The sequence below is a fragment of the Lissotriton vulgaris genome, unplaced genomic scaffold, assembly GCF_964263255.1.
Source record: "Lissotriton vulgaris unplaced genomic scaffold, aLisVul1.2 SCAFFOLD_301, whole genome shotgun sequence".
Taxonomy (NCBI): Eukaryota; Metazoa; Chordata; class Amphibia; order Caudata; family Salamandridae; genus Lissotriton; species Lissotriton vulgaris.
In genome coordinates, this window is record NW_028244321.1 from 1002501 (window position 1) to 1027500 (window position 25000).

At 41.4% G+C, this 25000-nt stretch overlaps 11 non-coding genes across 11 annotated transcripts; all 11 read left to right on the forward strand.

The window, feature by feature from the left end:
• Positions 1–2272: 2272 nt before the first annotated feature.
• Positions 2273–2354, forward strand: TRNAY-AUA (transfer RNA tyrosine (anticodon AUA)). Its single transcript has one exon. It is a non-coding gene; the product is annotated as a tRNA-Tyr (tRNA).
• Positions 2355–5203: 2849 nt separating this feature from the next.
• Positions 5204–5285, forward strand: TRNAY-AUA (transfer RNA tyrosine (anticodon AUA)). Its single transcript has one exon. It is a non-coding gene; the product is annotated as a tRNA-Tyr (tRNA).
• Positions 5286–8143: 2858 nt separating this feature from the next.
• TRNAS-AGA (transfer RNA serine (anticodon AGA)) lies at positions 8144–8225 on the forward strand. Its single transcript has one exon. It is a non-coding gene; the product is annotated as a tRNA-Ser (tRNA).
• Positions 8226–13992: 5767 nt separating this feature from the next.
• On the forward strand, positions 13993–14074 carry TRNAS-AGA (transfer RNA serine (anticodon AGA)). The gene has a single exon. It is a non-coding gene; the product is annotated as a tRNA-Ser (tRNA).
• Positions 14075–15363: 1289 nt separating this feature from the next.
• Positions 15364–15435, forward strand: TRNAH-GUG (transfer RNA histidin (anticodon GUG)). Its single transcript has one exon. It is a non-coding gene; the product is annotated as a tRNA-His (tRNA).
• Positions 15436–16933: 1498 nt separating this feature from the next.
• On the forward strand, positions 16934–17015 carry TRNAS-AGA (transfer RNA serine (anticodon AGA)). Its single transcript has one exon. It is a non-coding gene; the product is annotated as a tRNA-Ser (tRNA).
• Positions 17016–18304: 1289 nt separating this feature from the next.
• TRNAH-GUG (transfer RNA histidin (anticodon GUG)) lies at positions 18305–18376 on the forward strand. The gene has a single exon. It is a non-coding gene; the product is annotated as a tRNA-His (tRNA).
• A 1499-nt stretch (positions 18377–19875) lies between these two features.
• On the forward strand, positions 19876–19957 carry TRNAS-AGA (transfer RNA serine (anticodon AGA)). Its single transcript has one exon. It is a non-coding gene; the product is annotated as a tRNA-Ser (tRNA).
• Positions 19958–21246: 1289 nt separating this feature from the next.
• Positions 21247–21318, forward strand: TRNAH-GUG (transfer RNA histidin (anticodon GUG)). The gene has a single exon. It is a non-coding gene; the product is annotated as a tRNA-His (tRNA).
• Positions 21319–22816: 1498 nt separating this feature from the next.
• Positions 22817–22898, forward strand: TRNAS-AGA (transfer RNA serine (anticodon AGA)). Its single transcript has one exon. It is a non-coding gene; the product is annotated as a tRNA-Ser (tRNA).
• Positions 22899–24187: 1289 nt separating this feature from the next.
• TRNAH-GUG (transfer RNA histidin (anticodon GUG)) lies at positions 24188–24259 on the forward strand. The gene has a single exon. It is a non-coding gene; the product is annotated as a tRNA-His (tRNA).
• The last annotated feature ends 741 nt before the right edge of the window (positions 24260–25000 follow it).

Here is a 25000-nt window from a genome sequence, read left to right on the forward strand (position 1 = left end):
TACTTTCCAAAGCGTCTGATGCCCCAATGTTCCTTCGTCTTGTTGTCAGACGTGAATTTGAAAAGCAACAAAATTAACAAGCCTTTACCACTCACACATGGCAGAAGTTTATACTTTAATTCAATGAGCTAAGAAAAGTGTGTTGTGGGGCCCCTACGAGCCATGGTGCTTGCTTCATCATAATTAGGCATGCAGTCATTAGCCACAGCTCTGATTATGGGTCACTGAGGTCAGTTTCAATAATTCCTCAAAAACCTAACCATGCAGTCCCCCCTAACTGTGTAGTTATCTTGCTTTACTGCTGTTTGTGTGATTAGCTGGGAGGAGCTCACGGCAGCATCCTCCCAATAAAAGTGTAGATGGACCGTTCCTTAACTCTTTCTTGCTTCACATACAGATGGCTTGAGGAGGTAGAGGGGAGATGCAGGTCTAATAAACAGAATAGAATATCTGCGCCAGGTGTGTTTCTCTGCATTGGTGTCCCATCACAGGCCCACCAGTGTATGTGTGATCTTTGACTCCTGCCAGTTCACAAGCAGGCGGCCAGGAAACGGTTTCAGCCTATCAACCACTGAGGAGATAAAGCCTTTGTATAAGGAATGAGGAAGCAATGAACACATTCAGCCTATCACAGGAGTAGCCCTGAGTGTTCCGAATTATAATTTCTTCATGTCATTGTACGTTATTGAGCCCAAGTAGCTCACCTTGATCGTATAGTGGTTAGTACTCTGCGTTGTGGCCGCAGCAACCTCGGTTCGAATCCGAGTCACGGCATTGTGGTTGGCAATTTCACAGCAGTTGGGTTTTTCCTTTACAGAATTCCCAAATGTACCAGTTGTTTTTGTAAAATGTCTATTAAAAACAGATCCTTTTCAATATTTAAACGATCGAACAACAAATTATTTAAACACACATGATTATAAGATGTAGGCATACTGTACTTACTGACATAAATTATCGTTCTTGAACATATTTGCGGTAAGGGGAGCGGAGCTCTCCCCCAGGCCAATCAGAATGCAGATGAATGCAGTTGCAGTTGAGTGACCTGTGTTGTGGCTGTCTACAGGGAATGCACATATGTAGCTGTCTCGCAGCCCAATCCAGACGTCAATCGAAGACAGGTTTCAATGCAAATAGAGCAGTAAGTGCAGAGAAATGCTCACTCTCTAAAAATGGCATTTATACAATAGTAAGATTAAATCCAACCTCACCAGTAGATAGGATTTATCAATAAATAAATAAAGCTTCTCCTCTCTGATATGGAATTACCCCGCAAAAAGTATAAGGGAATACCCAATGCTAACCTATGAGAGGGGCAGACCTCACAGTAGTGAAAAATGTAATAGACTGTTTGATACTACTAGGACATACAAACTACCACAGTACATGTCTTACCTTTTACTTACATAGCATGATGCCCCTAGGACTACCTAGGGCCTACCTTCGGGGTTACTGATATGTAATAAAATTGGAGTTTAAGGCTTGGCAAGTAGTTTTAAATGCCAAGTCGAAATGGCAGTACACTGCAGCACAGGCACTGCAGTAGCAGGCTTGAGACAGGTTTGAAATGCTATTTCTTTGGGCGGCACAATCAGTCCCTGGGTATATGGTATACCACTTTACAAGGGGCTTTCAAGTAAATTAAATCTGTCAGTCAGGTATACTCCAATTATACACATGATTAGGGAAGAAGCACGTGCACTTCAGCACTGATTAGTAGCGATAAAGTGATCAGAGTCCTAAGGCCAACAAAAAGATACAGCAAAATGCGGAGGTGAAAAGCAATAAGGTGGGGTTGGGACCACCTTAAGAATGCAAGGTCTAACAAAAACGAACTAAGGATAACATGAGTAAAACATCAGATTTCTCTACAGCATTTGGTGAGACAAGTGGGCCTTCTTTTATCTTCCATAAATGCAATCCTTCCCGGACCCATTTATTATATAGCTCTTCAAGGAAAAAATATAAGCACTTACAAAGGAGCCTCAAATACTCAAAGATGGTAGACTTCTGTAATATGGGACATATACTAAAAGCAGCACAAAAACAGAGTGCAATAGGGTCCAAAAAACTTGAGTGACCCATGAGAGTATGCATGCAAGCCTATGGTATTCCAAACTAGAGATATACGCATGCAATTTTTGTTTTTAGGAGAGAATGTGCCTGCTGAAAAAAACCTTATTTTTAAAAAGTGCATTGCAGAATATCAGGAATTTGCTGTGGGACACCTTGAAAACTTGCATACAGATTATGTGCACACACCTTACAGTCAGTTGTTGTGGCCGAGTGGTTAAGGCGATGGACTATAAATCCATTGGGGTCTCCCTGCGCAGGTTCGAATCCTGCCGACAATGAGAATCTTTTTAACATCGGCTACAATTTCAGAAGTTAACCTTTAGTATTTCTTCCATGTCAGTTTTATAAATAGGTGGCTTATTTTGGTGTCACTATTGCCATATCACATATTTATTATCGCTCCCCCTTTAATATCTTTGCTATAACTCTCGTCCTTCATTAGCGCTGGTGCAAACGCTTCAAATTATTATACCCTGGCTCTCTCGGTCATACCTGTGCATGCACTTGAAACTTACTTTACCAATAAAAGAAGCAAATAGAGAAATAAAATAAAAGTGCTAGCTGGATTAGGCAAACACACTTCATAAAACTGCATTTTCTTTTCTATTCTCCCCCGTGTTACAAGCTTAACTGCTCCCTGTGTAATTTCTCTTAACCTGCTGTTCCTGGAAGAGAATTTCATCTACAAGCTCTTTCTGTGTTTTTTCCTAGTCTTTTCTTAGATTTATAACTGTTCCTTTACGTGCTCTATTTAGGCGCCATTAATCTCATTTGAGCTCCTTGTACCTGCTGCTGTTTTCTCCACACCTCATACTGTCTTTTCCCTCTTTCTCTCTTTCTCTGCGGTTGGTGGCTACTTTCCAAAGCGTCTGATGCCCCAATGTTCCTTCGTCTTGTTGTCAGACGTGAATTTGAAAAGCAACAAAATTAACACGCCTTTACCACTCACACATGGCAGAAGTTTATACTTTAATTCAATGAGCTAAGAAAAGTGTGTTGTGGGGCCCCTACGAGCCATGGTGCTTGCTTCATCATAATTAGGCATGCAGTCATTAGCCACAGCTCTGATTATGGGTCACTGAGGTCAGTTTCAATAATTCCTCAAAAACCTAACCATGCAGTCCCCCCTAACTGTGTAGTTATCTTGCTTTACTGCTGTTTGTGTGATTAGCTGGGAGGAGCTCAAGGCAGCATCCTCCCAATAAAAGTGTAGATGGACCGTTTCTTAACTCTTTCTTGCTTCACATACAGATGGCTTGAGGAGGTACAGGGGAGATGCAGGTCTAATAAACAGAATAGAATATCTGCGCCAGGTGTGTTTCTCTGCATTGGTGTCCCATCACAGGCCCACCAGTGTATGTGTGATCTTTGACTCCTGCCAGTTCACAAGCAGGCGGCCAGGAAACAGTTTCAGCCTATCAACCACTGAGGAGATAAAGCCTTTGTATAAGGAATGAGGAAGCAATGAACACATTCAGCCTATCACAGGAGTAGCCCTGAGTGTTCCGAATTATAATTTCTTCATGTCACTGTACGTTATTGAGCCCAAGTAGCTCGCCGTGATCGTATAGTGGTTAGTACTCTGCGTTGTGGCCGCAGCAACCTCTGTTTGAATCCGAGTCACGGCATTGTGGTTGGCAATGTCACGGCAGTTGGGTTTTTCCTTTACAGAATTCCCAAATGTACCAGTTGTTTTTGTAAAATGTCTATTAAAAACAGATCCTTTTCAATATTTAAACGATCTAACAACAAATTATTTAAAACACACATGATTATAAGATGTAGGTATACTGTACTTACTGACATAAATTATCGTTCTTGAACATATTTGCGGTAAGGGGAGCGGAGCTCTTCCCCAGGCCAATCAGAATGCAGATGAATGCAGTTGCAGTTGAGTGACCTGTGTTGTGGCTGTCTACAGGGAATGCACATATGTAGCTGTCTCGCAGCCCAATCCAGACGTCAATCGAAGACAGGTTTCAATGCAAATAGAGCAGTAAGTGCAGAGAAATGCTCACTCTCTAAAAATGGCATTTACACAATAGTAAGATTAAATCCAACCTCACCAGTAGATAGGATTTATCAATAAATAAATAAAGCTTCTCCTCTCTGATATGGAATTACCCCCCAAAAAGTATAAGGGAATACCCAATGCTAACCTATGAGAGGGGCAGACCTCACAGTAGTGAAAAATGTAATAGACTGTTTGATACTACTAGGACATACAAACTACCACAGTACATGTCTTACCTTTTACTTACATAGCATGATGCCCCTAGGACTACCTAGGGCCTACCTTAGGGGTTACTGATATGTAATAAAATTGGAGTTTAAGGCTTGGCAAGTAGTTTTAAATGCCAAGTCGAAGTGGCAGTACACTGCAGCACAGGCACTGCAGTAGCAGGCTTGAGACAGGTTTGAAATGCTATTTCTTTGGGCGGCACAATCAGTCCCTGGGTATATGGTATACCACTTTACAAGGGGCTTTCAAGTAAATTAAATCTGTCAGTCAGGTATACTCCAATTATACACATGATTAGGGAAGAAGCACGTGCACTTCAGCACTGATTAGTAGCGATAAAGTGATCAGAGTCCTAAGGCCAACAAAAAGATACAGCAAAATGCGGAGGTGAAAAGCAATAAGGTGGGGTTGGGACCACCTTAAGAATGCAAGGTCTAACAAAAACGAACTAAGGATAACATGAGTAAAACATCAGGTTTCTCTACAGCATTTGGTGAGACAAGTGGGCCTTCTTTTATCTTCCATAAATGCAATCCTTCCCGGACCCCTTTATTATATAGCTCTTCAAGGAAAAAATATAAGCACTTACAAAGGAGCCTCAAATACTCAAAGATGGTAGACTTCTGTAATATGGGACATATACTAAAAGCAGCACGAAAACAGAGTGCAATAGGGTCCAAAAAACTTGAGTGACCCATGAGAGTATGCATGCAAGCCTATGGTATTCCAAACTAGAGATATACGCATGCAATTTTTGTTTTTAGGAGAGAATGTGCCTGCTGAAAAAAACCTTATTTTTAAAAAGTGCATTGCAGAATATCAGGAATTTGCTGTGGGACACCTTGAAAACTTGCATACAGATTATGTGCACACACCTTACAGTCAGTTGTTGTGGCCGAGTGGTTAAGGCGATGGACTATAAATCCATTGGGGTCTCCCCGCGCAGGTTCGAATCCTGCCGACAACGAGAATCTTTTTAACATCGGCTACAATTTCAGAAGTTAACCTTTAGTATTTCTTCCATGTCAGTTTTATAAATAGGTGGCTTATTTTGGTGTCACTATTGCCATATCACATATTTATTATCGCTCCCCCTTTCATATCTTTGCTATAACTCTCGTCCTTCATTAGCGCTGGTGCAAACGCTTCAAATTATTATACCCTGGCTCTCTCGGTCATACCTGTGCATGCACTTGAAACTTACTTTACCAATAAAAGAAGCAAATAGAGAAATAAAATAAAAGTGCTAGCTGGATTAGGCAAACACACTTCATAAAACTGCATTTTCTTTTCTATTCTCCCCCGTGTTACAAGCTTAACTGCTCCCTGTGTAATTTCTCTTAACCTGCTGTTCCTGGAAGAGAATTTCATCTACAAGCTCTTTCTGTGTTTTTTCCTAGTCTTTTCTTTCCCTTTTCTTAGATTTGTAACTGTTCCTTTACGTGCTCTATTTAGGCGCCATTAATCTCATTTGAGCTCCTTGTACCTGCTGCTGTTTTCTCCACACCTCATACTATCTTTTCCCTCTTTCTCTCTTTCTCTGCGGTTGGTGGCTACTTTCCAAAGCGTCTGATGCCCCAATGTTCCTTTGTCTTGTTGTCAGACGTGAATTTGAAAAGCAACAAAATTAACAAGCCTTTACCACTCACACATGGCAGAAGTTTATACTTTAATTCAATGAGCTAAGAAAAGTGTGTTGTGGGGCCCCTACGAGCCATAGTGCTTGCTTCATCATAATTAGGCATGCAGTCATTAGCCACTGCTCTGATTATGGGTCACTGAGGTCAGTTTCAATAATTCCTCAAAAACCTAACCATGCAGCCCCCCCTAACTGTGTAGTTATCTTGCTTTACTGCTGTTTGTGTGATTAGCTGGGAGGAGCTCACGGCAGCATCCTCCCAATAAAAGTGTAGATGGACCGTTCCTTAACTCTTTCTTGCTTCACATACAGATGGCTTGAGGAGGTACAGGGGAGATGCAGGTCTAATAAACAGAATAGAATATCTGCGCCAGGTGTGTTTCTCTGCATTGGTGTCCCATCACAGGCCCACCAGTGTATGTGTGATCTTTGACTCCTGCCAGTTCACAAGCAGGCGGCCAGGAAACGGTTTCAGCCTATCAACCACTGAGGAGGTAAAGCCTTTGTATAAGGAATGAGGAAGCAATGAACACATTCAGCCTATCACAGGAGTAGCCCTGAGTGTTCCGAATTATAATTTCTTCATGTCACTGTACGTTATTGAGCCCAAGTAGCTCGCCGTGATCGTATAGTGTTTAGTACTCTGCGTTGTGGCTGCAGCAACCTCGGTTCGAATCCAAGTCACGGCATTGTGGTTGGCAATGTCACGGCAGTTGGGTTTTTCCTTTACAGAATTCCCAAATGTACCAGTTGTTTTTGTAAAATGTCTATTAAAAACAGATCCTTTTCAATATTTAAACGATCTAACAACAAATTATTTAAACACACATGATTATAAGATGTAGGTATACTGTACTTACTGACATAAATTATCGTTCTTGAACATATTTGCGGTAAGGGGAGCGGAGCTCTCCCCCAGGCCAATCAGAATGCAGATGAATGCAGTTGCAGTTGAGTGACCTGTGTTGTGGCTGTCTACAGGGAATGCACATATGTAGCTGTCTCGCAGCCCAATCCAGACGTCAATCGAAGACAGGTTTCAATGCAAATAGAGCAGTAAGTGCAGAGAAATGCTCACTCTCTAAAAATGGCATTTATACAATAGTAAGATTAAATCCAACTTACCAGTAGATAGGATTTATCAATAAATAAATAAAGCTTCTCCTCTCTGATATGGAATTACCCCCCAAAAAGTATAAGGGAATACCCAATGCTAACCTATGAGAGGGGCAGACCTCACATGAGTGAAAAATGTAATAGACTGTTTGATACTACTAGGACATACAAACTACCACAGTACATGTCTTACCTTTTACTTACATAGCATGATGCCCCTAGGACTACCTAGGGCCTACCTTCGGGGTTACTGATATGTAATAAAATTGGAGTTTAAGGCTTGGCAAGTAGTTTTAAATGCCAAGTCGAAATGGCAGTACACTGCAGCACAGGCACTGCAGTAGCAGGCTTGAGACAGGTTTGAAATGCTATTTCTTTGGGCGGCACAATCAGTCCCTGGGTATATGGTATACCACTTTACAAGGGGCTTTCAAGTAAATTAAATCTGTCAGTCAGGTATACTCCAATTATACACATGATTAGGGAAGAAGCACGTGCACTTCAGCACTGATTAGTAGCGATAAAGTGATCAGAGTCCTAAGGCCAACAAAAAGATACAGCAAAATGCGGAGGTGAAAAGCAATAAGGTGGGGTTGGGACCACCTTAAGAATGCAAGGTCTAACAAAAACGAACTAAGGATAACATGAGTAAAACATCAGGTTTCTCTACAGCATTTGGTGAGACAAGTGGGCCTTCTTTTATCTTCCATAAATGCAATCCTTCCCGGACCCCTTTATTATATAGCTCTTCAAGGAAAAAATATAAGCACTTACAAAGGAGCCTCAAATACTCAAAGATGGTAGACTTCTGTAATATGGGACATATACTAAAAGCAGCACGAAAACAGAGTGCAATAGGGTCCAAAAAACTTGAGTGACCCATGAGAGTATGCATGCAAGCCTATGGTATTCCAAACTAGAGATATACGCATGCAATTTTAGTTTTTAGGAGAGAATGTGCCTGCTGAAAAAAACCTTATTTTTAAAAAGTGCATTGCAGAATATCAGGAATTTGCTGTGGGACACCTTGAAAACTTGCATACAGATTATGTGCACACACCTTACAGTCAGTTGTTGTGGCCGAGTGGTTAAGGCGATGGACTAGAAATCCATTGGGGTCTCCCCGCGCAGGTTCGAATCCTGCCGACAACGACAATCTTTTTAACATCGGCTACAATTTCAGAAGTTAACCTTTAGTATTTCTTCCATGTCAGTCTTATAAATAGGTGGCTTATTTTGGTGTCACTATTGCCAAATCACATATTTATTATCGCTCCCCCTTTCATATCTTTGCTATAACTCTCGTCCTTCATTAGCGCTGGTGCAAACGCTTCAAATTATTATACCCTGGCTCTCTCGGTCATACCTGTGCATGCACTTGAAACTTACTTTACCAATAAAAGAAGCAAATAGAGAAATAAAATAAAAGTGCTAGCTGGATTAGGCAAACACACTTCATAAAACTGCATTTTCTTTTCTATTCTCCCCCGTGTTACAAGCTTAACTGCTCCCTGTGTAATTTCTCTTAACCCGCTGTTCCTGGAAGAGAATTTCATCTACAAGCTCTTTCTGTGTTTTTTCCTAGTCTTTTCTTAGATTTATAACTGTTCCTTTACGTGCTCTATTTAGGCGCCATTAATCTCATTTGAGCTCCTTGTACCTGCCGCTGTTTTCTCCACACCTCATACTGTCTTTTCCCTCTTTCTCTCTTTCTCTGCGGTTGGTGGCTACTTTCCAAAGCGTCTGATGCCCCAATGTTCCTTCGTCTTGTTGTCAGACGTGAATTTGAAAAGCAACAAAATTAACACGCCTTTACCACTCACACATGGCAGAAGTTTATACTTTAATTCAACGAGCTAAGAAAAGTGTGTTGTGGGGCCCCTACGAGCCATGGTGCTTGCTTCATCATAATTAGGCATGCAGTCATTAGCCACAGCTCTGATTATGGGTCACTGAGGTCAGTTTCAATAATTCCTCAAAAACCTAACCATGCAGTCCCCCCTAACTGTGTAGTTATCTTGCTTTACTGCTGTTTGTGTGATTAGCTGGGAGGAGCTCACGGCAGCATCCTCCCAATAAAAGTGTAGATGGACCGTTCCTTAACTCTTTCTTGCTTCACATACAGATGGCTTGAGGAGGTACAGGGGAGATGCAGGTCTAATAAACAGAATAGAATATCTGCGCCAGGTGTGTTTCTCTGCATTGGTGTCCCATCACAGGCCCACCAGTGTATGTGTGATCTTTGACTCCTGCCAGTTCACAAGCAGGCGGCCAGGAAACGGTTTCAGCCTATCAACCACTGAGGAGATAAAGCCTTTGTATAAGGAATGAGGAAGCAATGAACACATTCAGCCTATCACAGGAGTAGCCCTGAGTGTTCCGAATTATAATTTCTTCATGTCACTGTACGATATTGAGCCCAAGTAGCTCGCCGTGATCGTATAGTAGTTAGTACTCTGCGTTGTGGCCGCAGCAACCTCTGTTCGAATCCGAGTCACGGCATTGTGGTTGGCAATGTCACGGCAGTTGGGTTTTTCCTTTACAGAATTCCCAAATGTACCAGTTGTTTTTGTAAAATGTCTATTAAAAACAGATCCTTTTCAATATTTAAACGATCTAACAACAAATTATTTAAACACACATGATTATAAGATGTAGGTATACTGTACTTACTGACATAAATTATCGTTCTTGAACATATTTGCGGTTAGGGGAGCGGAGCTCTCCCCCAGGCCAATCAGAATGCAGATGAATGCAGTTGCAGTTGAGTGACCTGTGTTGTGGCTGTCTACAGGGAATGCACATATGTAGCTGTCTCGCAGCCCAATCCAGACGTCAATCGAAGACAGGTTTCAATGCAAATAGAGCAGTAAGTGCAGAGAAATGCTCACTCTCTAAAAATGGCATTTACACAATAGTAAGATTAAATCCAACCTCACCAGTAGATAGGATTTATCAATAAATAAATAAAGCTTCTCCTCTCTGATATGGAATTACCCCCCAAAAAGTATAAGGGAATACCCAATGCTAACCTATGAGAGGGGCAGACCTCACAGTAGTGAAAAATGTAATAGACTGTTTGATACTACTAGGACATACAAACTACCACAGTACATGTCTTACCTTTTACTTACATAGCATGATGCCCCTAGGACTACCTAGGACCTACCTTAGGGGTTACTGATATGTAATAAAAATGGAGTTTAAGGCTTGGCAAGTAGTTTTAAATGCCAAGTCGAAGTGGCAGTACACTGCAGCACAGGCACTGCAGTAGCAGGCTTGAGACAGGTTTGAAATGCTATTTCTTTGGGCGGCACAATCAGTCCCTGGGTATATGGTATACCACTTTACAAGGGGCTTTCAAGTAAATTAAATCTGTCAGTCAGGTATACTCCAATTATACACATGATTAGGGAAGAAGCACGTGCACTTCAGCACTGATTAGTAGCGATAAAGTGATCAGAATCCTAAGGCCAACAAAAAGATACAGCAAAATGCGGAGGTGAAAAGCAATAAGGTGGGGTTGGGACCACCTTAAGAATGCAAGGTCTAACAAAAACGAACTAAGGATAACATGAGTAAAACATCAGGTTTCTCTACAGCATTTGGTGAGACAAGTGGGCCTTCTTTTATCTTCCATAAATGCAATCCTTCCCGGACCCCTTTATTATATAGCTCTTCAAGGAAAAAATATAAGCACTTACAAAGGAGCCTCAAATACTCAAAGATGGTAGACTTCTGTAATATGGGACATATACTAAAAGCAGCACGAAAACAGAGTGCAATAGGGTCCAAAAAACTTGAGTGACCCATGAGAGTATGCATGCAAGCCTATGGTATTCCAAACTAGAGATATACGCATGCAATTTTTGTTTTTAGGAGAGAATGTGCCTGCTGAAAAAAACCTTATTTTTAAAAAGTGCATTGCAGAATATCAGGAATTTGCTGTGGGACACCTTGAAAACTTGCATACAGATTATGTGCACACACCTTACAGTCAGTTGTTGTGGCCGTTTTTTTAAGGCGATGGACTAGAAATCCATTGGGGTCTCCCCGCGCAGGTTCGAATCCTGCCGACAACGAGAATCTTTTTAACATCGGCTACAATTTCAGAAGTTAACCTTTAGTATTTCTTCCATGTCAGTCTTATAAATAGGTGGCTTATTTTGGTGTCACTATTGCCAAATCACATATTTATTATCGCTCCCCCTTTCATATCTTTGCTATAACTCTCGTCCTTCATTAGCGCTGGTGCAAACGCTTCAAATTATTATACCCTGGCTCTCTCGGTCATACCTGTGCATGCACTTGAAACTTACTTTACCAATAAAAGAAGCAAATAGAGAAATAAAATAAAAGTGCTAGCTGGATTAGGCAAACACACTTCATAAAACTGCATTTTCTTTTCTATTCTCCCCCGTGTTACAAGCTTAACTGCTCCCTGTGTAATTTCTCTTAACCTGCTGTTCCTGGAAGAGAATTTCATCTACAAGCTCTTTCTGTGTTTTTTCCTAGTCTTTTCTTAGATTTATAACTGTTCCTTTACGTGCTCTATTTAGGCGCCATTAATCTCATTTGAGCTCCTTGTACCTGCTGCTGTTTTCTCCACACCTCATACTGTCTTTTCCCTCTTTCTCTCTTTCTCTGCGGTTGGTGGCTACTTTCCAAAGCGTCTGATGCCCCAATGTTCCTTCGTCTTGTTGTCAGACGTGAATTTGAAAAGCAACAAAATTAACACGCCTTTACCACTCACACATGGCAGAAGTTTATACTTTAATTCAACGAGCTAAGAAAAGTGTGTTGTGGGGCCCCTACGAGCCATGGTGCTTGCTTCATCATAATTAGGCATGCAGTCATTAGCCACAGCTCTGATTATGGGTCACTGAGGTCAGTTTCAATAATTCCTCAAAAACCTAACCATGCAGTCCCCCCTAACTGTGTAGTTATCTTGCTTTACTGCTGTTTGTGTGATTAGCTGGGAGGAGCTCACGGCAGCATCCTCCCAATAAAAGTGTAGATGGACCGTTCCTTAACTCTTTCTTGCTTCACATACAGATGGCTTGAGGAGGTACAGGGGAGATGCAGGTCTAATAAACAGAATAGAATATCTGCGCCAGGTGTGTTTCTCTGCATTGGTGTCCCATCACAGGCCCACCAGTGTATGTGTGATCTTTGACTCCTGCCAGTTCACAAGCAGGCGGCCAGGAAACGGTTTCAGCCTATCAACCACTGAGGAGATAAAGCCTTTGTATAAGGAATGAGGAAGCAATGAACACATTCAGCCTATCACAGGAGTAGCCCTGAGTGTTCCGAATTATAATTTCTTCATGTCACTGTACGTTATTGAGCCCAAGTAGCTCGCCGTGATCGTATAGTAGTTAGTACTCTGTGTTGTGGCCGCAGCAACCTCTGTTCGAATCCGAGTCACGGCAATGTCACGGCAGTTGGGTTTTTCCTTTACAGAATTCCCAAATGTACCAGTTGTTTTTGTAAAATGTCTATTAAAAACAGATCCTTTTCAATATTTAAACGATCTAACAACAAATTATTTAAACACACATGATTATAAGATGTAGGTATACTGTACTTACTGACATAAATTATCGTTCTTGAACATATTTGCGGTAAGGGGAGCGGAGCTCTCCCCCAGGCCAATCAGAATGCAGATGAATGCAGTTGCAGTTGAGTGACCTGTGTTGTGGCTGTCTACAGGGAATGCACATATGTAGCTGTCTCGCAGCCCAATCCAGACGTCAATCGAAGACAGGTTTCAATGCAAATAGAGCAGTAAGTGCAGAGAAATGCTCACTCTCAAAAAATGGCATTTACACAATAGTAAGATTAAATCCAACCTCACCAGTAGATAGGATTTATCAATAAATAAATAAAGCTTCTCCTCTCTGATATGGAATTACCCCCCAAAAAGTATAAGGGAATACCCAATGCTAACCTATGAGAGGGGCAGACCTCACAGTAGTGAAAAATGTAATAGACTGTTTGATACTACTAGGACATACAAACTGCCACAGTACATGTCTTACCTTTTACTTACATAGCATGATGCCCCTAGGACTACCTAGGGCCTACCTTAGGGGTTACTGATATGTAATAAAATTGGAGTTTAAGGCTTGGCAAGTAGTTTTAAATGCCAAGTCGTAGTGGCAGTACACTGCAGCACAGGCACTGCAGTAGCAGGCTTGAGACAGGTTTGAAATGCTATTTCTTTGGGCGGCACAATCAGTCCCTGGGTATATGGTATACCACTTTACAAGGGGCTTTCAAGTAAATTAAATCTGTCAGTCAGGTATACTCCAATTATACACATGATTAGGGAAGAAGCACGTGCACTTCAGCACTGATTAGTAGCGATAAAGTGATCAGAGTCCTAAGGCCAACAAAAAGATACAGCAAAATGCGGAGGTGAAAAGCAATAAGGTGGGGTTGGGACCACCTTAAGAATGCAAGGTCTAACAAAAACGAACTAAGGATAACATGAGTAAAACATCAGGTTTCTCTACAGCATTTGGTGAGACAAGTGGGCCTTCTTTTATCTTCCATAAATGCAATCCTTCCCGGACCCCTTTATTATATAGCTCTTCAAGGAAAAAATATAAAGCACTTACAAAGGAGCCTCAAATACTCAAAGATGGTAGACTTCTTTAATATGGGACATATACTAAAAGCAGCACGAAAACAGAGTGCAATAGGGTCCAAAAAACTTGAGTGACCCATGAGAGTATGCATGCAAGCCTATGGTATTCCAAACTAGAGATATACGCATGCAATTTTTGTTTTTAGGAGAGAATGTGCCTGCTGAAAAAAACCTTATTTTTAAAAAGTGCATTGCAGAATATCAGGAATTTGCTGTGGGACACCTTGAAAACTTGCATACAGATTATGTGCACACACCTTGCAGTCAGTTGTTGTGGCCGAGTGGTTAAGGCGATGGACTAGAAATCCATTGGGGTCTCCCCGCGCAGGTTCGAATCCTGCCGACAACGAGAATCTTTTTAACATCGGCTACAATTTCAGAAGTTAACCTTTAGTATTTCTTCCATGTCAGTTTTATAAATAGGTGGCTTATTTTGGTGTCACTATTGCCATATCACATATTTATTATCGCTCCCCCTTTCATATCTTTGCTATAACTCTCGTCCTTCATTAGCGCTGGTGCAAACGCTTCAAATTATTATACCCTGGCTCTCTCGGTCATACCTGTGCATGCACTTGAAACTTACTTTACCAATAAAAGAAGCAAATAGAGAAATAAAATAAAAGTGCTAGCTGGATTAGGCAAACACACTTCATAAAACTGCATTTTCTTTTCTATTCTCCCCCGTGTTACAAGCTTAACTGCTCCCTGTGTAATTTCTCTTAACCTGCTGTTCCTGGAAGAGAATTTCATCTACAAGCTCTTTCTGTGTTTTTTCCTAGTCTTTTCTTTCCCTTTTCTTAGATTTGTAACTGTTCCTTTACGTGCTCTATTTAGGCGCCATTAATCTCATTTGAGCTCCTTGTACCTGCTGCTGTTTTCTCCACACCTCATACTGTCTTTTCCCTCTTTCTCTCTTTCTCTGCGGTTGGTGGCTACTTTCCAAAGCGTCTGATGCCCCAATGTTCCTTCGTCTTGTTGTCAGACGTGAATTTGAAAAGCAACAAAATTAACAAGCCTTTACCACTCACACATGGCAGAAGTTTATACTTTAATTCAATTAGCTAAGAAAAGTGTGTTGTGGGGCCCCTACGAGCCATGGTGCTTGCTTCATCATAATTAGGCATGCAGTCATTAGCCACAGCTCTGATTATGGGTCACTGAGGTCAGTTTCAATAATTCCTCAAAAACCTAACCATGCAGTCCCCCCTAACTGTGTAGTTATCTTGCTTTACTGCTGTTTGTGTGATTAGCTGGGAGGAGCTCACGGCAGCATCCTCCCAATAAAAGTGTAGATGGACCGTTCCTTAACTCTTTCTTGCTTCACATACAGATGGCTTGAGGAGGTACAGGGGAGATGCAGGTCTAATAAACAGAATAGAATATCTGCGCCAGGTGTGTTTCTCTGCATTGGTGTCCCATCACAGGCCCACCAGTGTATGTGTGATCTTTGACTCCTGCCAGTTCACAAGCAGGCGGCCAGGAAACGGTTTCAGCCTATCAACCACTGAGGAGATAAAGCCTTTGTATAAGGAATGAGGAAGCAATGAACACATTCAGCCTATCACAGGAGTAGCCCTGAGTGTTCCGAATTATAATTTCTTCATGTCACTATACGTTATTGAGCCCAAGTAGCTCGCCGTGATAGTATAGTGGTTAGTACTCTGCGTTGTGGCCGCAGCAACCTCGGTTCGAATCCGAGTCACGGTATTGTGGTTGGCAATGTCACGGCAGTTGGGTTTTTCCTTTACAGAATTCCCAAATGTACCAGTTGTTTTTGTAAAATGTCTATTAAAAACAGATCCTTTTCAATATTTAAACGATCTAACAACAAATTATTTAAACACACATGATTATAAGATGTAGGTATACTGTACTTACTGACATAAATTATCGTTCTTGAACATATTTGCGGTAAGGGGAGCGGAGCTCTCCCCCAGGCCAATCAGAATGCAGATGAATGCAGTTGCAGTTGAGTGACCTGTGTTGTGGCTGTCTACAGGGAATGCACATATGTAGCTGTCTCGCAGCCCAATCCAGACGTCAATCGAAGACAGGTTTCAATGCAAATAGAGCAGTAAGTGCAGAGAAATGCTCACTCTCTAAAAATGGCATTTATACAATAGTAAGATTAAATCCAACCTCACCAGTAGATAGGATTTATCAATAAATAAATAAAGCTTCTCCTCTCTGATATGGAATTACCCCCCAAAAAGTATAAGGGAATACCCAATGCTAACCTATGAGAGGGGCAGACCTCACAGTAGTGAAAAATTTAATAGACTGTTTGATACTACTAGGACATACAAACTACCACAGTACATGTCTTACCTTTTACTTACATAGCATGATGTCCCTAGGACTACCTAGGGCCTACCTTAGGGGTTACTGATATGTAATAAAATTGGAGTTTAAGGCTTGGCAAGTAGTTTTAAATGCCAAGTCGAAGTGGCAGTACACTGCAGCACAGGCACTGCAGTAGCAGGCTTGAGACAGGTTTGAAATGCTATTTCTTTGGGCGGCACAATCAGTCCCTGGGTATATGGTATACCACTTTACAAGGGGCTTTCAAGTAAATTAAATCTGTCAGTCAGGTATACTCCAATTATACACATGATTAGGGAAGAAGCACGTGCACTTCAGCACTGATTAGTAGCGATAAAGTGATCAGAGTCCTAAGGCCAACAAAAAGATACAGCAAAATGCGGAGGTGAAAAGCAATAAGGTGGGGTTGGGACCACCTTAAGAATGCAAGGTCTAACAAAAACGAACTAAGGATAACATGAGTAAAACATCAGGTTTCTCTACAGCATTTGGTGAGACAAGTGGGCCTTCTTTTATCTTCCATAAATGCAATCCTTCCCGGACCCCTTTATTATATAGCTCTTCAAGGAAAAAATATAAGCACTTACAAAGGAGCCTCAAATACTCAAAGATGGTAGACTTCTGTAATATGGGACATATACTAAAAGCAGCACGAAAACAGAGTGCAATAGGGTCCAAAAAACTTGAGTGACCCATGAGAGTATGCATGCAAGCCTATGGTATTCCAAACTAGAGATATACGCATGCAATTTTTGTTTTTAGGAGAGAATGTGCCTGCTGAAAAAAACCTTATTTTTAAAAAGTGCATTGCAGAATATCAGGAATTTGCTGTGGGACACATTGAAAACTTGCATACAGATTATGTGCACACACCTTACAGTCAGTTGTTGTGGCCGAGTGGTTAAGGCGATGGACTAGAAATCCATTGGGGTCTCCCCGCGCAGATTCGAATCCTGCCGACAACGAGAATCTTTTTAACATCGGCTACAATTTCAGAAGTTAACCTTTAGTATTTCTTCCATGTCAGTTTTATAAATAGGTGGCTTATTTTGGTGTCACTATTGCCATATCACATATTTATTATTGCTCCCCCTTTCATATCTTTGCTATAACTCTCGTCCTTCATTAGCGCTGGTGCAAACGCTTCAAATTATTATACCCTGGCTCTCTCGGTCATACCTGTGCATGCACTTGAAACTTACTTTACCAATAAAAGAAGCAAATAGAGAAATAAAATAAAAGTGCTAGCTGGATTAGGCAAACACACTTCATAAAACTGCATTTTCTTTTCTATTCTCCCCCGTGTTACAAGCTTAACTGCTCCCTGTGTAATTTCTCTTAACCTGCTGTTCCTGGAAGAGTATTTCATCTACAAGCTCTTTCTGTGTTTTTTCCTAGTCTTTTCTTTCCCTTTTCTTAGATTTGTAACTGTTCCTTTACGTGCTCTATTTAGGCGCCATTAATCTCATTTGAGCTCCTTGTACCTGCTGCTGTTTTCTCCACACCTCATACTGTCTTTTCCCTCTTTCTCTCTTTCTCTGCGGTTGGTGGCTACTTTCCAAAGCGTCTGATGCCCCAATGTTCCTTCGTCTTGTTGTCAGACGTGAATGTGAAAAGCAACAAAATTAACAAGCCTTTACCACTCACACATGGCAGAAGTTTATACTTTAATTCAATGAGCTAAGAAAAGTGTGTTGTGGGGCCCCTACGAGCCATGGTGCTTGCTTCATCATAATTAGGCATGCAGTCATTAGCCACAGCTCTGATTATGGGTCACTGAGGTCAGTTTCAATAATTCCTCAAAAACCTAACCATGCAGTCCCCCCTAACTGTGTAGTTATCTTGCTTTACTGCTGTTTGTGTGATTAGCTGGGAGGAGCTCACGGCAGCATCCTCCCAATAAAAGTGTAGATGGACCGTTCCTTAACTCTTTCTTGCTTCACATACAGATGGCTTGAGGAGGTACAGGGGAGATGCAGGTCTAATAAACAGAATAGAATATCTGCGCCAGGTGTGTTTCTCTGCATTGGTGTCCCATCACAGGCCCACCAGTGTATGTGTGATCTTTGACTCCTGCCAGTTCACAAGCAGGCGGCCAGGAAACGGTTTCAGCCTATCAACCACTGAGGAGATAAAGCCTTTGTATAAGGAATGAGGAAGCAATGAACACATTCAGCCTATCACAGGAGTAGCCCTGAGTGTTCCGAATTATAATTTCTTCATGTCACTGTACATTATTGAGCCCAAGTAGCTCGCCGTGATCGTATAGTGGTTAGTACTCTGCGTTGTGGCCGCAGCAACCTCGGTTCGAATCCGAGTCACGGCATTGTGGTTGGCAATGTCACGGCAGTTGGGTTTTTCCTTTACAGAATTCCCAAATGTACCAGTTGTTTTTGTAAAATGTCTATTAAAAACAGATCCTTTTCAATATTTAAACGATCTAACAACAAATTATTTAAACACACATGATTATAAGATGTAGGTATACTGTACTTACTGACATAAATTATCGTTCTTGAACAGATTTGCGGTAAGGGGAGCGGAGCTCTCCTCCAGGCCAATCAGAATGCAGATGAATGCAGTTGCAGTTGAGTGACCTGTGTTGTGGCTGTCTACAGGGAATGCACATATGTAGCTGTCTCGCAGCCCAATCCAGACGTCAATCGAAGACAGGTTTCAATGCAAATAGAGCAGTAAGTGCAGAGAAATGCTCACTCTCTAAAAATGGCATTTATACAATAGTAAGATTAAATCCAACCTCACCAGTAGATAGGATTTATCAATAAATAAATAAAGCTTCTCCTCTCTGATATGGAATTACCCCCCAAAAAGTATAAGGGAATACCCAATGCTAACCTATGAGAGGGGCAGACCTCACAGTAGTGAAAAATGTAATAGACTGTTTGATACTACTAGGACATACAAACTACCACAGTACATGTCTTACCTTTTACTTACATAGCATGATGCCCCTAGGACTACCTAGGGCCTACCTTAGGGGTTACTGATATGTAATAAAATTGGAGTTTAAGGCTTGGCAAGTAGTTTTAAATGCCAAGTCGAAGTGGCAGTACACTGCAGCACAGGCACTGCAGTAGCAGGCTTGAGACAGGTTTGAAATGCTATTTCTTTGGGCGGCACAATCAGTCCCTGGGTATATGGTATACCACTTTACAAGGGGCTTTCAAGTAAATTAAATCTGTCAGTCAGGTATACTCCAATTATACACATGATTAGGGAAGAAGCACGTGCACTTCAGCACTGATTAGTAGCGATAAAGTGATCAGAGTCCTAAGGCCAACAAAAAGATACAGCAAAATGCGGAGGTGAAAAGCAATAAGGTGGGGTTGGGACCACCTTAAGAATGCAAGGTCTAACAAAAACGAACTAAGGATAACATGAGTAAAACATCAGGTTTCTCTACAGCATTTGGTGAGACAAGTGGGCCTTCTTTTATCTTCCATAAATGCAATCCTTCCCGGACCCCTTTATTATATAGCTCTTCAAGGAAAAAATATAAAGCACTTACAAAGGAGCCTCAAATACTCAAAGATGGTAGACTTCTTTAATATGGGACATATACTAAAAGCAGCACGAAAACAGAGTGCAATAGGGTCCAAAAAACTTGAGTGACCCATGAGAGTATGCATGCAAGCCTATGGTATTCCAAACTAGAGATATACGCATGCAATTTTTGTTTTTAGGAGAGAATGTGCCTGCTGAAAAAAACCTTATTTTTAAAAAGTGCATTGCAGAATATCAGGAATTTGCTGTGGGACACCTTGAAAACTTGCATACAGATTATGTGCACAAACCTTGCAGTCAGTTGTTGTGGCCGAGTGGTTAAGGCGATGGACTAGAAATCCATTGGGGTCTCCCCGCGCAGGTTCGAATCCTGCCGACAACGAGATTCTTTTTAACATCGGCTACAATTTCAGAAGTTAACCTTTAGTATTTCTTCCATGTCAGTTTTATAAATAGGTGGCTTATTTTGGTGTCACTATTGCCATATCACATATTTATTATCGCTCCCCCTTTCATATCTTTGCTATAACTCTCGTCCTTCATTAGCGCTGGTGCAAACGCTTCAAATTATTATACCCTGGCTCTCTCGGTCATACCTGTGCATGCACTTGAAACTTACTTTACCAATAAAAGAAGCAAATAGAGAAATAAAATAAAAGTGCTAGCTGGATTAGGCAAACACACTTCATAAAACTGCATTTTCTTTTCTATTCTCCCCCGTGTTACAAGCTTAACTGCTCCCTGTGTAATTTCTCTTAACCTGCTGTTCCTGGAAGAGAATTTCATCTACAAGCTCTTTCTGTGTTTTTTCCTAGTCTTTTCTTTCCCTTTTCTTAGATTTGTAACTGTTCCTTTACGTGCTCTATTTAGGCGCCATTAATCTCATTTGAGCTCCTTGTACCTGCTGCTGTTTTCTCCACACCTCATACTGTCTTTTCCCTCTTTCTCTCTTTCTCTGCGGTTGGTGGCTACTTTCCAAAGCGTCTGATGCCCCAATGTTCCTTCGTCTTGTTGTCAGACGTGAATTTGAAAAGCAACAAAATTAACAAGCCTTTACCACTCACACATGGCAGAAGTTTATACTTTAATTCAATTAGCTAAGAAAAGTGTGTTGTGGGGCCCCTACGAGCCATGGTGCTTGCTTCATCATAATTAGGCATGCAGTCATTAGCCACAGCTCTGATTATGGGTCACTGAGGTCAGTTTCAATAATTCCTCAAAAACCTAACCATGCAGTCCCCCCTAACTGTGTAGTTATCTTGCTTTACTGCTGTTTGTGTGATTAGCTGGGAGGAGCTCACGGCAGCATCCTCCGAATAAAAGTGTAGATGGACCGTTCCTTAACTCTTTCTTGCTTCACATACAGATGGCTTGAGGAGGTACAGGGGAGATGCAGGTCTAATAAACAGAATAGAATATCTGCGCCAGGTGTGTTTCTCTGCATTGGTGTCCCATCACAGGCCCACCAGTGTATGTGTGATCTTTGACTCCTGCCAGTTCACAAGCAGGCCGCCAGGAAACGGTTTCAGCCTATCAACCACTGAGGAGATAAAGCCTTTGTATAAGGAATGAGGAAGCAATGAACACATTCAGCCTATCACAGGAGTAGCCCTGAATGTTCCGAATTATAATTTCTTCATGTCACTGTACGTTATTGAGCCCAAGTAGCTCGCCGTGATAGTATAGTGGTTAGTACTCTGCGTTGTGGCCGCAGCAACCTCGGTTCGAATCCGAGTCACGGCATTGTGGTTGGCAATGTCACGGCAGTTGGGTTTTTCCTTTACAGAATTCCCAAATGTACCAGTTGTTTTTGTAAAATGTCTATTAAAAACAGATCCTTTTCAATATTTAAACGATCTAACAACAAATTATTTAAACACACATGATTATAAGATGTAGGTATACTGTACTTACTGACATAAATTATCGTTCTTGAACATATTTGCGGTAAGGGGAGCAGAGCTCTCCCCCAGGCCAATCAGAATGCAGATGAATGCAGTTGCAGTTGAGTGACCTGTGTTGTGGCTGTCTACAGGGAATGCACATATGTAGCTGTCTCGCAGCCCAATCCAGACGTCAATCGAAGACAGGTTTCACTGCAAATAGAGCAGTAAGTGCAGAGAAATGCTCACTCTCTAAAAATGGCATTTATACAATAGTAAGATTAAATCCAACCTCACAAGTAGATAGGATTTATCAATAAATAAATAAAGCTTCTCCTCTCTGATATGGAATTACCCCCCAAAAAGTATAAGGGAATACCCAATGCTAAGCTATGAGAGGGGCAGACCTCACAGTAGTGAAACATTTTATAGACTGTTTGATACTACTAGGACATACAAACTACCACAGTACATGTCTTACCTTTTACTTACATAGCATGATGCCCCTAGGACTACCTAGGGCCTACCTTAGGGGTTACTGATATGTAATAAAATTGGAGTTTAAGGCTTGGCAAGTAGTTTTAAATGTCAAGTCGAAGTGGCAGTACACTGCAGCACAGGCACTGCAGTAGCAGGCTTGAGACAGGTTTGAAATGCTATTTCTTTGGGCGGCACAATCAGTCCCTGGGTATATGGTATACCACTTTACAAGGGGCTTTCAAGTAAATTAAATCTGTCAGTCAGGTATACTCCAATTATACACATGATTAGGGAAGAAGCACGTGCACTTCAGCACTGATTAGTAGCGATAAAGTGATCAGAGTCCTAAGGCCAACAAAAAGATACAGCAAAATGCGGAGGTGAAAAGCAATAAGGTGGGGTTGGGACCACCTTAAGAATGCAAGGTCCAACAAAAACGAACTAAGGATAACATGAGTAAAACATCAGGTTTCTTCACAGCATTTGGTGAGACAAGTGGGCCTTCTTTTATCTTCCATAAATGCAATCCTTCCCGGACCCCTTTATTTATAGCTCTTCAAGGAAAAAATATAAAGCACTTACAAAGGAGCCTCAAATACTCAAAGATGGTAGACTTCTTTAATATGGGACATATACTAAAAGCAGCACGAAAACAGAGTGCAATAGGGTCCAAAAAACTTGAGTGACCCATGAGAGTATGCATGCAAGCCTATGGTATTCCAAACTAGAGATATACGCATGCAATTTTTGTTTTTAGGAGAGAATGTGCCTGCTGAAAAAAACCTTATTTTTTAAAAGTGCATTGCAGAATATCAGGAATTTGCTGTGGGACACCTTGAAAACTTGCATACAGATTATGTGCACACACCTTGCAGTCAGTTGTTGTGGCCGAGTGGTTAAGGCGATGGACTAGAAATCCTTTGGGGTCTCCCCGCGCAGGTTCGAATCCTGCCGACAACGGGAATCTTTTTAACATCGGCTACAATTTCAGAAGTTAACCTTTAGTATTTCTTCCATGTCAGTTTTATAAATAGGTGGCTTATTTTGGTGTCACTATTGCCATATCACATATTTATTATCGCTCCCCCTTTCATATCTTTGCTATAACTCTCGTCCTTCATTTGCGCTGGTGCAAACGCTTCAAATTATTATACCCTGGCTCTCTCGGTCATACCTGTGCATGCACTTGAAACTTACTTTACCAATAAAAGAAGCAAATAGAGAAATAAAATAAAAGTGCTAGCTGGATTAGGCAAACACACTTCATAAAACTGCATTTTCTTTTCTATTCTCCCCCGTGTTACAAGCTTAACTGCTCCCTGTTTAATTTCTCTTAACCTGCTGTTGCTGGATGAGAATTTCATCTACAAGCTCTTTCTGTGTTTTTTCCTAGTCTTTTCTTTCCCTTTTCTTAGATTTGTAACTGTTCCTTTACGTGCTCTATTTAGGCGCCATTAATCTCATTTGAGCTCCCTGTACCTGCTGCTGTTTTCTCCACACCTCATACTGCCTTTTCCCTCTTTCTCTCTTTCTCTGCGGTTGGTGGCTACTTTCCAAAGCGTCTGATGCCCCAATGTTCCTTCGTCTTGTTGTCAGACGTGAATTTGAAAAGCAACAAAATTAACAAGCCTTTACCACTCACACATGGCAGAAGTTTATACTTTAATTCAATGAGCTAAGAAAAGTGTGTTGTGGGGCACCTACGAGCCATGGTGCTTGCTTCATCATAATTAGGCATGCAGTCATTAGCCACAGCTCTGATTATGGGTCACTGAGGTCAGTTTCAATAATTCCTCAAAAACCTAACCATGCAGTCCCCCCTAACTGTGTAGTTATCTTGCTTTACTGCTGTTTGTGTGATTAGCTGGGAGGAGCTCACGGCAGCATCCTCCGAATAAAAGTGTAGATGGACCGTTCCTTAACTCTTTCTTGCTTCACATACAGATGGCTTGAGGAGGTACAGGGGAGATGCAGGTCTAATAAACAGAATAGAATATCTGCGCCAGGTGTGTTTCTCTGCATTGGTGTCCCATCACAGGCCCACCAGTGTATGTGTGATCTTTGACTCCTGCCAGTTCACAAGCAGGCCGCCAGGAAACGGTTTCAGCCTATCAACCACTGAGGAGATAAAGCCTTTGTATAAGGAATGAGGAAGCAATGAACACATTCAGCCTATCACAGGAGTAGCCCTGAATGTTCCGAATTATAATTTCTTCATGTCACTGTACGTTATTGAGCCCAAGTAGCTCGCCGTGATAGTATAGTGGTTAGTACTCTGCGTTGTGGCCGCAGCAACCTCGGTTCGAATCCGAGTCACGGCATTGTGGTTGGCAATGTCACGGCAGTTGGGTTTTTCCTTTACAGAATTCCCAAATGTACCAGTTGTTTTTGTAAAATGTCTATTAAAAACAGATCCTTTTCAATATTTAAACGATCTAACAACAAATTATTTAAACACACATGATTATAAGATGTAGGTATACTGTACTTACTGACATAAATTATCGTTCTTGAACATATTTGCGGTAAGGGGAGCGGAGCTCTCCCCCAGGCCAATCAGAATGCAGATGAATGCAGTTGCAGTTGAGTGACCTGTGTTGTGGCTGTCTACAGGGAATGCACATATGTAGCTGTCTCGCAGCCCAATCCAGACGTCAATCGAAGACAGGTTTCAATGCAAATAGAGCAGTAAGTGCAGAGAAATGCTCACTCTCTAAAAATGGCATTTATACAATAGTAAGATTAAATCCAACCTCACAAGTAGATAGGATTTATCAATAAATAAATAAAGCTTCTCCTCTCTGATATGGAATTACCCCCCAAAAAGTATAAGGGAATACCCAATGCTAAGCTATGAGAGGGGCAGACCTCACAGTAGTGAAACATTTTATAGACTGTTTGATACTACTAGGACATACAAACTACCACAGTACATGTCTTACCTTTTACTTACATAGCATGATGCCCCTAGGACTACCTAGGGCCTACCTTAGGGGTTACTGATATGTAATAAAATTGGAGTTTAAGGCTTGGCAAGTAGTTTTAAATGTCAAGTCGAAGTG